At 34.7% G+C, this 16088-nt stretch overlaps 1 protein-coding gene across 4 annotated transcripts in view; it reads right to left on the bottom strand.

The window, feature by feature from the left end:
- LOC129230737 (zinc finger protein OZF-like) overlaps window positions 1-16088 on the bottom strand; it is a 138067-nt gene that overhangs the window by 23386 nt on the left and 98593 nt on the right. The window contains exon 1 of one of the 4 annotated variants that reach the window (XM_054865161.1): window positions 10237-11076. The exons of 2 other annotated variants lie outside the window; for them this stretch is intronic. The gene's annotated coding sequence lies outside the window, so the exon portion shown is untranslated. Of the gene's footprint in view, window positions 1-7086; window positions 8489-10236; window positions 11077-16088 lie in introns of those variants that run through there. One more of the 4 variants, XR_008581166.1, reaches the window with a different exon arrangement.

The raw sequence follows: 16088 nt of genomic DNA on the forward strand, positions 1-16088 counted from the left end.
GAAAAAAAATAAATGTATTTGAGAAAAAAAATTGAAAATTAAGAAGCAGATTTTTTTTACTAAAACAGCTTCTGGTCAAAATAAATGTTCTCAATTTTCAGATATCTGCTAATTTACTTAAGACAAATCCACCTTTCAACAGAAGGTAGGTTGATAAATTACTTCTTAGTAAGAAAATGGCTTAAAATACACAAAAATTAACACATTCTGTCAAATAGTTTCTGGACACTACCCACAGCATTTGTTAAGTCATTGTATGACTGCATGGGTAAAAAAGTAAATGTCACTAAGTGTCAATATATCCTTAGTGATAGCTAAAGGCTGTAATGGATCAAATTTTTAGAAGAAATTAATTCTACAGAACAACCTTTTTTAAAGATTAGCTGCAGAAATCAATAAGCAAAAATAAATACGGTATTTAGAACCTTGAATCCGGAATGCTCGGGACAGTTCATACCTACATAAAATGCACCGCCAGCTCAGTTATTCCATCCAAGGACTGCAGTTTCATGCTTTTTAGCATTCATCAATCCAGAATAGGAAGTAATTGAGCTGGAGGTGGAAAACCTCTAAAAGAAGCCAAACAAACTCAGCTGGCGGAGTATTTTATGTATTTCTGCCGTAGCCCTGGCTTAGGGCGGTGACTTACAGCGAAAAACAATCCAGACCTAGATAAAAGGTACAACTGTCTGGGAACTAAACTACCTCAAAACCCCAATTCTGAATTGGTAGCTAATACTACTAAAACCGAACAAAATTGTTGCACAATTTCAAAAAATGATAGCATAAATTTAAAAATTGAAGCCAAACTATGACAATATTCCAAAAACTCTAGTTGATGGGGAGAAAAAATACGCATGGAATCATTAACAATACTACCCTGCTTTCCTCCTATCCTACACTTGCCAGTGTTTGAAAATAGGCATCAGTAAACCTTTTCCGTGCATACTATCATCTCATCCTATCAAATATTAGCTCAAATTTAACTAAAAACACATTAAAACTTAAATGATGTAAAAATACAAGTGTGCAAAGTGCTAATTAGCTAATATAGTTAACATTTACATAAATTAACTGATATGATCACAAACATTTTAAGAAAGTATTAAAATAATAAAAAAAATCCTGAATTTAAGTAACACCCAACATTTCTTGACCTTTGCATATTTTACCATCTAAATTCCCTAATCTTGATAGTCTATTGTCATTGAAAAGTATTTCCTGACCTTTGCTTAATTTTACAATCTAAATTTTCCAATTTTGATATTCCATTGCCATCGAAACATCTTGAATCAAGTATTAGAAAAAAGGATTTTCTAGCTTCATTCAACTCTGCTGCAATGGTCTGAAATTTCCGAGAGGCCGTGCCGAAATGGTGGTTATGAGATTCCTCTGTTATTGAATATGAGAAAAGTTTAAAACAATGGTAGGAACAAAATTAGCGATATCAATGTGGTAGAATCACACAGCAAACCAAGATGAGAGAAGTTTGCAGAGGCAGATGCAATTGAATTTCGAAATGCGTAAAAAATCGGTACTGATGCAAGTTAAAAGTTGAAAAGTATGTTCCCCAATCCGATAGCCGAATTTTTGACAATTTTGGAAAAGGGTCATGTGACAAGACACAGGTTGTAAGAGACGCCACTCTTATTTTTATGTTTTCAGTAGTAAACAAAGCAATTTTCTGTACTTATCCAGTGCTTAATACTAGAAAAATACAGATACAACAACTATTCAATATTCAAAGAAAGAAGATCCGAGGAAAAAAATAATTAAAATATGTATTTCAGTTCGGGGAGAAAAACTGCTTCTAACACTCCCCCTTCTTTTCCCAAAAGAAAAAATTAAACTAAACCATGCATGAGATTTGAAAAAAACGAATTTAAAAAGAGATCATGCTTTTCCCTCCCATAAAAAAACTAACAAACTTAAAATATGCACAATACAATTATAACAAAGTATCCCTTCCACCCCAAAAGGAAAATGAATTTAATTAAAGTGCACATTTTAGCTAGAAGAAATGGAAAATTCAACCCCACAGAAGAAAATACCATTTCATTAAAATACTCATTACACATTTACAGCAAATAGAGACCCCATCCTACTTCCTCCCGCACATGAAAAAAAGAATTTTTATCAAGTACTCATTACATACACTACTCACGAGGTTCCCTGAAAAATATACTTTACAATAACACGCATATAGAGCAAGATACTAAGTTATTTTAGTATGAACACGGTTTATTTATTAGCCTTAATGTAATAATACCGCAAAATAATGAAAAGCAAGATTTGTGGAATATACGTTGAGATGTAAACTATTCCCGACTTATTTTAGAAAACCAAAGTAAGAAAGGAAGTCTCATAGATTTCGGCAAGGTAAAAAAAAAGAAACAAATTAGGATCAAATTAATTAAAAATTTGAAATAGTGTCTCTAACATTGCAGGACACAATAATATTAGCTATTTAAGTCAGGATCTAAAATCTGGAAAATTTGATGAAAAATTTGATCTGGAAATCTGGCCATTTGTTGTCCAGAGCCTTCCGGATTCAGGGACCCATTCCGTATTAGATTGTATTTCACTTAAAATTATCAACAAACCTTAACTGAAGCATTTTGTTTTCATGTAGCATAAGCTCACTTCTAAAGGACAAGTAACAAAGATCTGATTTATTAAACATTTTCTCCGAGTCACTTCTTGAGAAGTATGAATGTTGTTATCAATCTTCCTTAAACTCTATTAACTTCATCTAAGTATATATCTGATTATAGAAACTTTTCACACAGCTAAAAGTTGAGACATTGAAAATACAATCAATATATAAAAGCTGACTAATCAATCAATTTGCATGTCTTAACGTTTCTGAAAAAAGAAATTGTTTATGTTCTTATCTGCTAGGAAAGCTTTCCAGCAACTGGTACGGATATATAGATTTATGTCTGTCCGTGAATTGCCGCCATATGTTCGGTGAGTCTTTGTTTCCTAACAAAAGCTCTTGAACAAATTTCGCAGGCATATGGTCTCTCTCCAGTATGGAGTCTCATATGCTCTTTAACATATCCAGGTCTACAAAATGTCTTAGAACAAACTTCACATGAATATCGTTTTTCCCCTGTATGCGTTCTTGAATGTTTCTCAAGTTCTCCACTCGAACAGAACGTTTTCGGACAAAACTCGCACGAAAATGGCTTTTCTCCCGTGTGGATCCTGAGATGCAATTTAAGTCTTGTGTTTGTAGGGAATGTACCCGTACAAATGGTACAAGAAAATGGTCTTGCGCCCGTGTGAATTCTAGAGTGTGTATTTCGATCTGCTTTCCGATAAAATGATTTTGAGCAAAATTCACAAGAATACGGCCTCTCACCCGAATGAATAATCATGTGACGTTTAAGTGTCAGCTTGGCCCTAAAAGACTTCTCACAAACGAGACAAGTAAATGGCCTTCCTTCGCTATGGATACGTGAATGTACAGTGAGCCTTTTTCTTTTCGAGAATACTTTGGGACACACATCACAAGGAAACATATTTCCACCAGTAAATAATTTCAATAGATTTCGCAAATACGCAGCTCACATTAATGATCTTTTAAGAATATTAAGGTTTTTCATCATCCAAATTTGTTGGAAAATCATGTTACTTTTTATACTATGTTATATCTTTGAAACAATTCTTGAAAATGGTTTATCTGATACACAGAAGTTAAATTTGTTACAGTATTGATTTCTCAATTGCGTTTATGAAAATAAATATTTAATACAATCAAAGTCTTCTTAATTATATTTGCCATTCAATCATTGCAGATGATATCTGAAAAAAATAAATGCATTTGAGAAAAAAACTGAAAATGGAAGATGCAGATTTTTTTTTTTCACTAATAACAGCTTTTGGTTAAAATAAATGTTCTGGAGTTTCACAGATATCTGATTATTTACTTAAGACGAATCAAACTTTCAATAAAAGAAAGGTTGATTAATTACTTCTCAGTATGAATATAAACTAGCAAGAAAACGGGGAAAATACTCAAAAATTAACACATACTGTCAAAATATCTCTGTAGTTTCAATGGTCACTACCCACAGCACCTGTTAAGTCATTGTATGACTGCATGAGTAAAAAAGTGAATTAGTGTCAAAACATACCCTTAGTGATATTGATGACTGTAATGGATCAAAACTTTCAGAGGGAATTAATTCTACAGAACAACTTCTTTGAAAGGTTGGCTGCACAAAACAATGAACAAAAATAAATACAGTATTTAGAACATCAAATCCGGAATGATCCATACAATGACCTTTCCGGATTTCGGAACTTTCCAGCTTTTGGACTATGACTCAAAAAATAGAATGATTATCCTGTTGTACGGTATTTATCATTTTCCCTAGTTTCTCTAAGTTTGCACTAATTTTCTTTCATTTTTTGATCAATCTGAATGAAAGCATACTTCATTACGCTGAAACAAATATCAGAGATAATTTGTAGCAGTGTATAGTCTGTGAATGTTTCTTTTTATTATTATGCAATGGGCTGATCTATACAATAAATCATATTTTTACTGAATATATTTTTTTACTTTTGTTCAATAGGCTTTTTATAGCATACTTATGAGAAAAAAAAGTTCATTCTTAGCTGAAAGTGGATGTTAAAAGATTGCTGCACATTTACAGCAAAAAGTTTAACGCGCAACGAAAAAAACATTTAAAAAGAACTGATCAAAAAGTACTGAGTTTCCAACTAGTGCCGAACGTTAACAATTTTGAACTTTTAAAACTGAACAAAAGAAAATATTTTTCTTAATTGAAAAAAAAAATAAGGAAAAAAATTTTAGGTTTCTTGTTTTCCGGATTTTCGAAATTGGAGTCTCATTGTGTAGTTCGAACCCAGATCAATGCTGGTGAAACGCCACATTCAATAAAATAAGAATTGGGAATAAACATCCGGCCCAAGTTGACAATATCTGTTGCACTATATTTTGTAACATAACAATTCTTTAACTACATATTTAGCATACTAAGGGGGGAAAAAACAGGACGGGAACTCTTTTTGGAAATTAAGAGAAACTCATCTGATTTAGCCATACTTTAAGTCAACTGATAAGGGTTAATCCAGGTTTTTTTCCCTACTACTTATTTTTTTGAAAGTATGGCAACATTCTTTTTTTGTGAAAGTCTTTCTTTTTTTCCTTTCAACATTTAAAAGAACATTCTAATTTTTGAAAAAGAAAATTTGAACTAAAATTTTGGTTCAAAAAGTGTAAAAGTCATCTACTATTATTTCTAATAGGTTTTATTTTCGGAGGGGTGGGGGGAAACTAAAAACCTATGAGATATGAAAAACACCATAATTTCAATCCAATACCCACTTTGTACAAGTCAGGAAATTGTCAGAAAAATTACCTTTCTGAAACATGCTAAAAGACAGCGATAAAATTGCGTAAATGCACTTTGGCGAAAAATTGGCTAAAAATGAGTAATTACACTATGAAATAATCGTCACTCAAGCAATTGTGTAGATGAATCAGCTTAGCATTTTATTTTATGAGTAAATTTTGTTTTAAGCAGAAAGACAAATTAAAATGCTGATTTTTGTGAAACTTTTGATTATTTATTATTGTTTTTGCGACTGCTGATTGTCAAAATTAGTTTTGTGAAGCTGTTGATTTTATTACTCAATTTTTGTGAAAGTACCAATTTTAAAATAGGATTTTTTGTGAAGGTACCGAAAAACGATTGTAAAATCAGCCTATATTGGGCCCTGACTAAAAATGTCTTTCTTGTTCGAAAACAATTGCTTGATTAACACATGCGGTAATAATTTCAGTTCAAGAGCGTAAAATTCTTAAAACTCTCAACAATGATTGTTTGATAAGTGTCTGCCATGCATGTTGGGAAAATTTCGGTAGTGACCCCAAATTCGGCACGCTCCGAAATCCAAAATTGGTGTGGGTCCTGTTGCTGTCTGACTTCTGGTGTACTTTTAAATGCAGTAAAAAATAGATAAATAAAAGCAAGATTTTTTCTCTCTTCTTTTCCAAAAACCATCCGCCATACATCGGCATTTAGAGGTTTTTCAAGGCCGATTGGCCAATGCCGATATTTTTGAACCATCGGCGTTGATGCATTGGTCGAGCCCTAGTTTACATAGAGTGAGTTGTCACTGTTACATCGGTGCTGCAAATCTAAAAACAAAACCTGCTTTGGCTGCACCCATGTAAAGAATTCTTTGCAAGAGAGAGTAAAATAAGAGGTTAAGAACTTTATATCAAATTTTAAGAACTACTGAAATGTTTTTTTTAATTTTCCTTCGTAAAGCGAATGTCACTTTTCATAAATAGTGATGGCGACAAATTTTGAGTACTGATTCACTGTGAAGAAAAAATATTTTCCACAAAATTGATGACTGGCAATAATATTTTTAGAAAGGAGTACAGTACACATTATAATCTACAGTATGGGACTCCAATTTTAAAATTTCGAAAGACCCAAAATCCAGAACATTTCTCTTTAAAAAAAAAAGACAAAAAAAGTTTTTATTTTCGTCTTTCAAAAAACGTTTTCCCCTAAAACAAGTTTTTCTTTTTTTTCCTTAGTATTCAAGACCATTTACTATTACTTGTTAAAAAATTAGCATTTATTGCTTTTTATTAGGTTTCATTGATGCTGCATATCATCATGTGTAATATCAACGTTTTACTGTCATTGTTACTAATTTTGCATTCGCTTTCTTTGTACAATTCAGTGTATATTTCGTTTTATTTCCTCCTTACCACAGGAAACCATACCAGTGCGATAACGAAAAAGGTTTTAATTAATAGCATTTGAAAGAGAATAACAAAACATGTTTCTGCATGCATAAATTATTAGCTCTCAATACAACACATATTAAGCAAAGACACTAAAGTATTTTAGTATAAATATGATTTATTGACTATACTGATCAGTATATCATATAATGATAATACAAAATAATAAAAAGCAAGATTGTGGATTACAAACTGATGCTAATTATTTCTGGACCTTTTTTTAGCAAACCAAAGTAAGAGAGGAAGTTTCATTGAGATTGATGAAGTAAAAAAAAAATAATTTGACACAAACATTAATGTAAATTTGAATAAGTGCCTTTCACATTGCAGGATACTAATGGAATCTTATTTTAGCTATTTAAATCAGGATCTAAAATCTGGAAAATTTCAGAATCCAGAAGGCAGTGGTTCAGAGCATTCTGTATTCGGGGTCCCACTGTATTAGATTGTATTTCACTTAAAATTATCAACAAACATTAAGCAAAGCATTTTTTTTAATGCAACAAGCTCACTTCCAAAGGTACAAGTTAAACTTTGGGTTATTTAACATTTGCTTAGAATCAAGTCTTGAGATATATGAAAAAATATGGCTATTTGTCTTCTTTAAACTCCGACAACTTACAACTAAGTATATATCTGATCATAGAAACTTTTCACACAGCTAAAAGTTAAGATGTTACAAGAGAAAACACAATTAATACATAAAAGCAGACTTTTCAATGAATTGCATGTCGTAACATTTCTGAAGGAGAAATTGTTCATGTTCAAATCTGTCATGACAGCTTTCCAGCAAGCAGTACTGAAATACAGATTTATGTCTGTCCGTGGATTGCCGCCATATGTGAATTGAGTCTTTGTTTCCGAACAAAAGCTCTTGAGCAAATTTCACAGGCATATGGTCTTTCTCCAGTATGGAGTCTCATATGCTCTTTAATATATTCTCGTCTAGAAAACATCTTAGAACAAACTTCACATGAAAATTGTTTCTCCCCTGTATGGGTTCTCAAATGATACTGCAGTGCTCCCCTTCCGCGGAACATTTTCGAACACAATTCGCATGCAAATGGCTTTTCATCACTGTGGCTCTTGAGATGCAATTTAAGTCTGTCGCTTGTAGGGAATGTACCCGTGCAAATGGTGCAAGAAAATGGTCTTGCGCCCGTGTGAATTCTAGAGTGTCTATTTCGATCTGCTTTCCGATAAAATGCTTTTGAACAAAATTCACAAGAATATGATTTCTCGTCCGAATGAATAATCATGTGACGCCGAAGTGTCATCTTGGCCTTAAAAGACTTTTCACAAACCAGACACAAAAATGGTCTTTCATCGCTATGGATACGCGAATGTACAGTGAGGTATTTTCTTTCGGAAAATACTTTGGCACAAACATCACAAGGAAACATTTTTTCACCAGTACAGAATTTCAATGGATTTTGCAGATACACAGCTCACATAAATGACTTTACATGTACATAAAGGTTTTTCATCATCCAATGTATGAAAACCATGTTGTTACTTGTCACACACTTCAGTTATAATGTTATAACTTATAAAAAAATTCTTAAAAATTGTTTGACACACAGAAGGTTGTATTGCTAGTTTTGCACTTGCATCTATGAAAATAAACATTTAAATCAAATAAGTCTTCAAAATTATGTTTGCCATTCAATCAATTGCAGATGATATCTGGAAAAAAAGAAATGCATTTGAGGAAAAAAAAACTCCGCATTTATTTTAAGCAAAAGTAGTTACTAGTAAAAAAAGTCTGCATCCCAACTATTTTTGCTTAAAATAAATGCCGAGTTTCAGACATCTGATTAATTACTTAAGAAAAATAAAACTTTCACACTAGAACTGTAGAGCGGGTAACCCAAAGCAGCCTTTAAATTACAACCTCACAAACTGTGTCGCTGGGCTTAGTATGGTCTACCTCAAAAATAAAAGTTATGTCAAGTGATACATGTTGACTACTCAGGCTTGAATTAGAGAAGAAAAATACTGTAAAATTTCCCGTCAAAATAATCATTCTTAAAGAAAGAAAATGGCAGATCAAAAATTCCCGAATGAATTAAATGCAAAATATCTGATTTTCTTCTGTTGGCAGTACAAAAAAAAAAAAGAAAGAAAGAAAATCAATTCCCCCAAATAATAAAAAGGGAAATTTTTACATCAAAACAAAAACAAAATTTTGTTTAGTCACAGATGAAAAAAAAAGTGTCAACCTTCTGAGTAGTTTTATTCAAGCCGATTTAAAACGAGATCGCACAAATAAAAATTTTCCGATATGAAAATGCTGCTCCATTTTAGGCTTATAAATTTTTTCCCGGTGATTTTGCAGTCTTGATTTTTTTGGAAATTGAAGAATTTTATACAATTTCAGGGGTATTTTTCGCGGGATTTCGAATGGCGCTAAATTTGAACTGATCAGATAATTATTTGGGATAGAATGAGCCATTTAATGACATTTTTCGGCCTTAAAATTTGAATTCGAATGGTTTGGGACATTTTTGGCATTCGAAAACACCTATGTTCATTTGCGGGTGCCCAAGTACCTTCCTGCCAAATTTGGTTGAGATTAGTATTCTAAGTATAAGTACTGAAACCTTGAACCACAATGTAGGTCAATTTGGCTCGTAAGAAATGTTAATGAATAAATGAGAAGGGTGCCCATCCCCCTAAACATCCATGGTGCACCTCTTCCCCCCAATAGCACAAAGATGCCCCAGAGTGAGACCTCCCCCTCAGAAAAACAGAAAATACCTCTCAAAAACAACTCTTCCTAGAAATTTCAATGCCACAGTTTGTACCATGACATCCCCCCCTCCCAGGTAGGCACCCTTGAATGAGAGTACACACGCAGGTAAATGTAGAACACTTCTTTCTCACCCTTCAGTTCTTCAAATGAAGTGCATCAGAATAGAAAATAGTGAATGTTTTCAGAAAAGGGCATTATGGCTGGTTCAAAACATAACTACATTTGAATGCAGTAACAATTTTTTTTGCAGCAAGTATTTTTAAAACAATTTTTGAAAATGATTTAGTAGAAAATGTTGACAGCCTTTTGATTTGGAATACTTGACAGTAAAGATGAATGGGAATGCTTGGAGAATTGCTGGTCATTTTCATCACAAAAATAATGATAGTTGATCTGATAATGAAATTAAAAATTTCAAATTGTGAAGTTGGCAAAAAAGATATAGCTTTGAATGGACTTCAATCGATGATGGTAGAGCTTAATGGCTCTTTTGATCAGTCTCAGTTAAAAACTTAAAAGTTAAACAATATAGTAAGCTAGACCTAATAAATTAGGAGAATTGCCTACCACACTAATCTTGAAGATCGCAGGTTAGGCCTGTTGGGCTAAATGCCTTTATTTTTGGTTCTTGAAGGATTTCACCAATATTGTTTAAAAGAAAAATCATTTTGTGACTTACCTTTTGCCATTCCGAGAGAAAACTTTGCGCGAAGAATCCCATCCACCTGCCGCCAACACTCAAATGTCCGAGTTTGAATCGGAAGTGTTCGGAAAACATGCGGCATGCTATGATTGGTTGTTGTCATTCGGCAGATGTCGGTAAATTTCCGAAAGAGCACGTGTCAATGACGTGATGAAATCATGTTGAGGTGTTAAGTGCTGAACGCCAAATTAAATAATGATTGTGCAACCTGCAAGCTGTGTTTTCTTCGGGTTGAGTTGTTTTGGCAATATGCAAATTAGGTAACGTCACATTGTTTCTGGAAAGGCCGAATCGGGCTATAAATACGCTGACCGGCAGGAGCTCGATCGCTTGCTTCGCTTCGCTTCGTTTTTTTACTTGTCTCCTCGTCTTGTGTTGTGTATTGTGAACGTGTTCGTCTGATGTCCTCCTAAAATTTTGTTATTGGCCTCTTGGTGAGGTCTGGTTTTTCCGGGAAAAGCACTAGTGATGTTTTGAGTCTGGAACCCGTGTATTGTGATGACGTCTACAAAAGCAAAGAGTTCTAAGTTTCCCTGATGTGGGTCTTTTGTTCTCCTGCGGAAGAAGATCGCGTCCATCCCTGGTATACCTTTCCTTGATGTGGTGAACTGTGGCTCACGCGGTGTGAATCGACCTGCCTGCAATTCGTGGAAATTGCCATGCTGTCCAACGACCGGTGAGACGTCACCTTGGAACACCAACAGGACTTTTAAACCATGCATGGACCTATTGTAAGCCCTTTTTCTAATTTTTCCCGGGGAACAAATCATTGTGTTGTAACCAATTTTCAATATGTGTCAAATAAATGTTTTTCAGTGTAAAGAATGATTCATGTTTTATTTTCTCCGGGCAGACCACTACCTCAAATTTTTAGTTGGAAATGAGTTGCCTAATTTTCAGCTTAGCTGTAGGCCATAAACCTCAAATTATATCCAACAGGTGGTAGCAGAGTCGTGTGGTTGACCTGCCCGGAGGGAATTGAATCATTTCTTTATTATGGAGAAAGATTATAGAAACGTTGAGAAGTTGGGCTCCCATAATTGGGCTACCTGGTCCAAAGATATAAAAATGGTGCTCATAGAAAGGGATTTATGGGAGATTACCCAAAAGAAACCAGAAGGGGAGTTAACTAGTGCTGACAGAAAAAGATGTGGCCAAGCTTTAGCCATCATCTATTTAAACTTGGAAAAAGATACAAAAAGGTTAATTGATAATTTGGAAGACCCTAATGAAGCCTGGAAAGCCCTTAAGGCAAATTTTGAACCCCCATCTTTGGCCAGAGTAGCCGCATTGTGGGAATCCTACTTCTCTTGCAAAATGCAAGAAGGTGAAACGGTGGGATTGTTCGCTGCAAGGTTGGGGGGAATTTTTAACCAACTAGTCGAAAATGGATATATTATGGAAGAGAAACTCAGAACTTTTCAATTGATACGGTACCTACCTCCTAGTTTCAGCAGTATTGTTCAAGCCATCTACAGATGGGAAGGAGAGAAATTTACTTTCTCGAAAGTAAAAGATGAACTACTAGCTGAGGAAGGTAGGATTAGGTATTTGGCCGAAGAGCCTAATATAGAAAATTCGGCAATGTTTTCAAAACCCGGAAACTCCGGAATGGCAAATGGTAGGGGTAAATTTCTTGCTAAAAATAAAGTTTGTTACATTTGCAAAAAGAAAGGGCATATTGCGTCGAAGTGTTGGAGCCGTAATAAAGTAAAACAGGATAGGAATTTTAAATTTCAAACCAAAGAAGACCCTCAGGCAGGAATGTTTTGTTCAGTAAATGAAATTTCTGCAAACACTACCTACCCAAAATGTGAGGATACATGGCTATTGGATAGCGGCAGCACATCTCATTTTTGTAGAGATAAATCGTTATTTGCCGAGCTAGAGCCTGTACAAAACACACAAATGGAGGTAGCTGTAGGAAATGTGAAGAGCCAAGTAGAGGGCATTGGGAAAGTGATTTTTAAAATTGAATCAGATGGAAAATTAGTTACCATCACATTGAATAACGTTTTCTATGCTCCAACACTGCGACGCAACCTAATTTCTGGTTCTTGTATAGATAGACAGGGCTATAAGCTCAAATGGTTGCCCGGAAAGATCTGTGTTTTTAATCAAGAAAATGTTAAATTATTTACAGCAAATTTAATAAATAAACTTTATCATGTTAAACCAAATTTTTATATTGATTGTGCAAATGTTAATTATACCAAAGTCTTTAAGACCAAGGACCCGTCTGAAGGGGCCAATATGGTCAGTGTTGATATGGAAAAATGGCATAGGAGATTTTGCCATATAAATATGGAAAGTATCACCAAAACGAGTAGACTTGGTGCAGTCCAAGGACTGGAGATTAAGAAGGGGCAAAAACCCAATTGTGACCCTTGTCAATTAGGGAAAATGAGGAAGTGCTCGTTTAAATCTATGCCAGAAAGGCGTACCAATTCTGCACTTCAATTGCTCTACATGGACCTGATGGGACCCCTTCAGACCGAGTCCTTGGGGGGAAAGAAGTATATTTTTATAATTATTGATGATTTCTCAAGAAAGTCATATGTTTTCTTTTTAAGGAACAAAAATGAGGCATTTAATGTTTTTGTAAATTTCCAAAAAAGGACTGAAAGATTCCTGAATTCAAAAATTTTGGCTATCCGTTCCGATAATGGAGCAGAATTTGTTAACAAAGATTTTGAAAACTATCTCACCAATCAGGGAATAAAAATAGAGCGGACCAATTCCTACACCCCGCAAATGAACGGGGTAGTAGAAAGGTATAATTTAACCATAATGAATGGTGTGAGGTCTATGCTCAAGGATTCTGGATTGGGGGATGAGTTTTGGGCTGAAGCCGCTCTTTGTTTCAACTATGTAAGAAATCGGACGGTAATAGGAAATATGGACAAGACCCCATTCGAACTGTTTTCTGGACGTAAACCCTCAGTGAGGCACCTACGTATTTTTGGGTGTACTGCCTATGTAGGTCAGCCTAGGTCCAAACTAAAAAAATTAGATATGAGGGCTACCAAGGGGATCATGGTCGGATATGCCTTACGTACCAAAGGGTACAGAATCTGGGATCCTGAAACCAGAACAGTCACAGAAACTATTAACGTAAAGTTTAATGAAAATGAAAAATGGGGGGAATTAAAAGTCCAAAATAAAAATGAGAGAAAATTTAATTTTATCAGGCCTATAAGTGAAGTTCAACTTGAACAGGAAATCCAGGAGAGCGTTGAGCAAACTCCCTGTGAAAAGATTAAATGGGTTAGAGAAGCCAAAAAGAGAAAGACCGGGGATAGGACTGATATTTATTATACAATTGCTGGTAAAAATAAAGTAAGATTAAATTCATTAAAACAGGTTCTAAAATATTGTAGTGAAAATAAAATAGAGTATAAACCAAAACTTTTTGACTTTTCATCTAAAAATCCAACAGTAGGGGAAATCTGTGACGACAGTGAAAGTTCGGGAGAAAGTGAAGAAGCAAGTTTGGTAGAAATTTTTATACCAAACTCGTATAGGCAATGTATGGCTACCCCCGAGGTGGACAACTGGAAACTGGCCATGGAGTCTGAATTGGATGTCATTAACCAAAGAGAGGTGTGGGACCTTGTACCCCCACCAGAGGGGAAACCAATTTTGGGAAACAGATGGGTCTACGACCTCAAGGTAAATGACAGGGGTGAAATTGTAAGATACAAGGCCAGATTAGTTGTGAGGGGGGACCGTCAGTCAATTGAGTCATATTCTGAAGTTTTCAGTCCAGTAATTGAGTTTTCACTTGTAAGAGTTTTCTTTTCTATTTTCATATGTCTTTTAAAATGGTGTCACTCACAAATTGATGTAAAAAATGCTTACTTGTATGCTGATTTAGAGGAACAAATCTACATGAGACAACCAGAGGGTTTTGTCAGTAAAAGCCACCCTAATTTTGTCTGTAAATTGAAGAAGTCTCTCTATGGACTACACCAGTCCGGAAGAAACTGGTTCTTAGAAATAGACAGTGTTCTTCGTGGTTTTGGTTTTCAAAAATTAAAAGGATGTAATTGTGTATACCATAGAGACAAAAATACTTTTCTTCTTATTTATGTAGATGATATAATAATTCTAGCAAAAAATGAAAATTTAATTAAAAAGGTAATCAATGAAATTAAAAGTATGTATGATATTAAAGAAATGGGGAAAACCAGAAAGCTCCTGGGGATTGAATTTGTGGAAGATAAAAATAATCTTTTCATTCACCAAAGCTCTTATATTTCGAAGGTCTTGGAGTTATTCTCTGATTACTATGTGCCAAATTCAACCCTCCCAATCTCAAAGGGTACAGTTTTGTCGAAGGACGACTGCCCGAAAACTGAGGAAGAAAAAAGGGAAGCAGAAAAGCTCCCATACAGAAATTTGTTGGGTTGCATGGCATACATAGCGGGGAAGACCCGACCTGACATTTCGTATGCGGTGAATATTTTTTCCCAATTTCAAGCAAATCCCGGAAGAAAGCATTGGGATTTTCTATTAAGATTGCTAGGGTATTTAAAGCATACAATATCATACAAACTAAATTTAAGCTCAATCAATAGTGTAGATCTACAGGGATTTTCAGACTCCGATTACGCCGCTAATCGGGAGGATAGGGTCTCAATGGGAGGATCAATTTTGTGTATTGATCGGGTCCCAATTAATTGGAGGACATTTAAACATAAATGTGTTGCGTTATCTACAATGGAAGCAGAATATATTTCACTTGGTGAAACTGCAAAAGAAATGGTCTGGCTGAAGAGGATAATCACAGAAATAAGTGAATTAAATATTGAAAACCTCCAGCTTAGAGATACAATTATTTATTGTGATAACACTGCAACAATTGATTTTTCTAAGTCTCCCATTGAGAATTCCCGTACAAAACACATTGATGTAAGGTACCATTTTTTAAGAAATTTAATTGAGCAAAAGATTTTTTTGATTAAATATGTGAGGACAAATATAAACATCGCGGATATTTTCACTAAACCCCTATCTAAGAATTGTTTAAATAAACTTTGTAAAATTATATTTAATTGGGATTAAATGAGGGGGGTGTATCAAATTTTTGAACTGTTTTTCAAATGTATCTTTTGTAAATATAATATGAACGTAGTTAAATGTTTTTAATGTATATAATGTGTTTTTTTGATGAAATTCCTTCAAGAGGGGGGAACTTGTTGGGCTAAATGCCTTTATTTTTGGTTCTTGAAGGATTTCACCAATATTGTTTAAAAGAAAAATCATTTTGTGACTTACCTTTTGCCATTCCGAGAGAAAACTTTGCGCGAAGAATCCCATCCACCTGCCGCCAACACTCAAATGTCCGAGTTTGAATCGGAAGTGTTCGGAAAACATGCGGCATGCTATGATTGGTTGTTGTCATTCGGCAGATGTCGGTAAATTTCCGAAAGAGCACGTGTCAATGACGTGATGAAATCATGTTGAGGTGTTAAGTGCTGAACGCCAAATTAAATAATGATTGTGCAACCTGCAAGCTGTGTTTTCTTCGGGTTGAGTTGTTTTGGCAATATGCAAATTAGGTAACGTCACATTGTTTCTGGAAAGGCCGAATCGGGCTATAAATACGCTGACCGGCAGGAGCTCGATCGCTTGCTTCGCTTCGCTTCGTTTTTTTACTTGTCTCCTCGTCTTGTGTTGTGTATTGTGAACGTGTTCGTCTGATGTCCTCCTAAAATTTTGTTATTGGCCTCTTGGTGAGGTCTGGTTTTTCCGGGAAAAGCACTAGTGATGTTTTGAGTCTGGAACCCGTGTATTGTGATGACGTCTACAAAAGCAAAGAGTTC

Source organism: Uloborus diversus, chromosome 9 (genome assembly GCF_026930045.1).
Source record: "Uloborus diversus isolate 005 chromosome 9, Udiv.v.3.1, whole genome shotgun sequence".
Lineage (NCBI taxonomy): Eukaryota > Metazoa > Arthropoda > Arachnida > Araneae > Uloboridae > Uloborus > Uloborus diversus.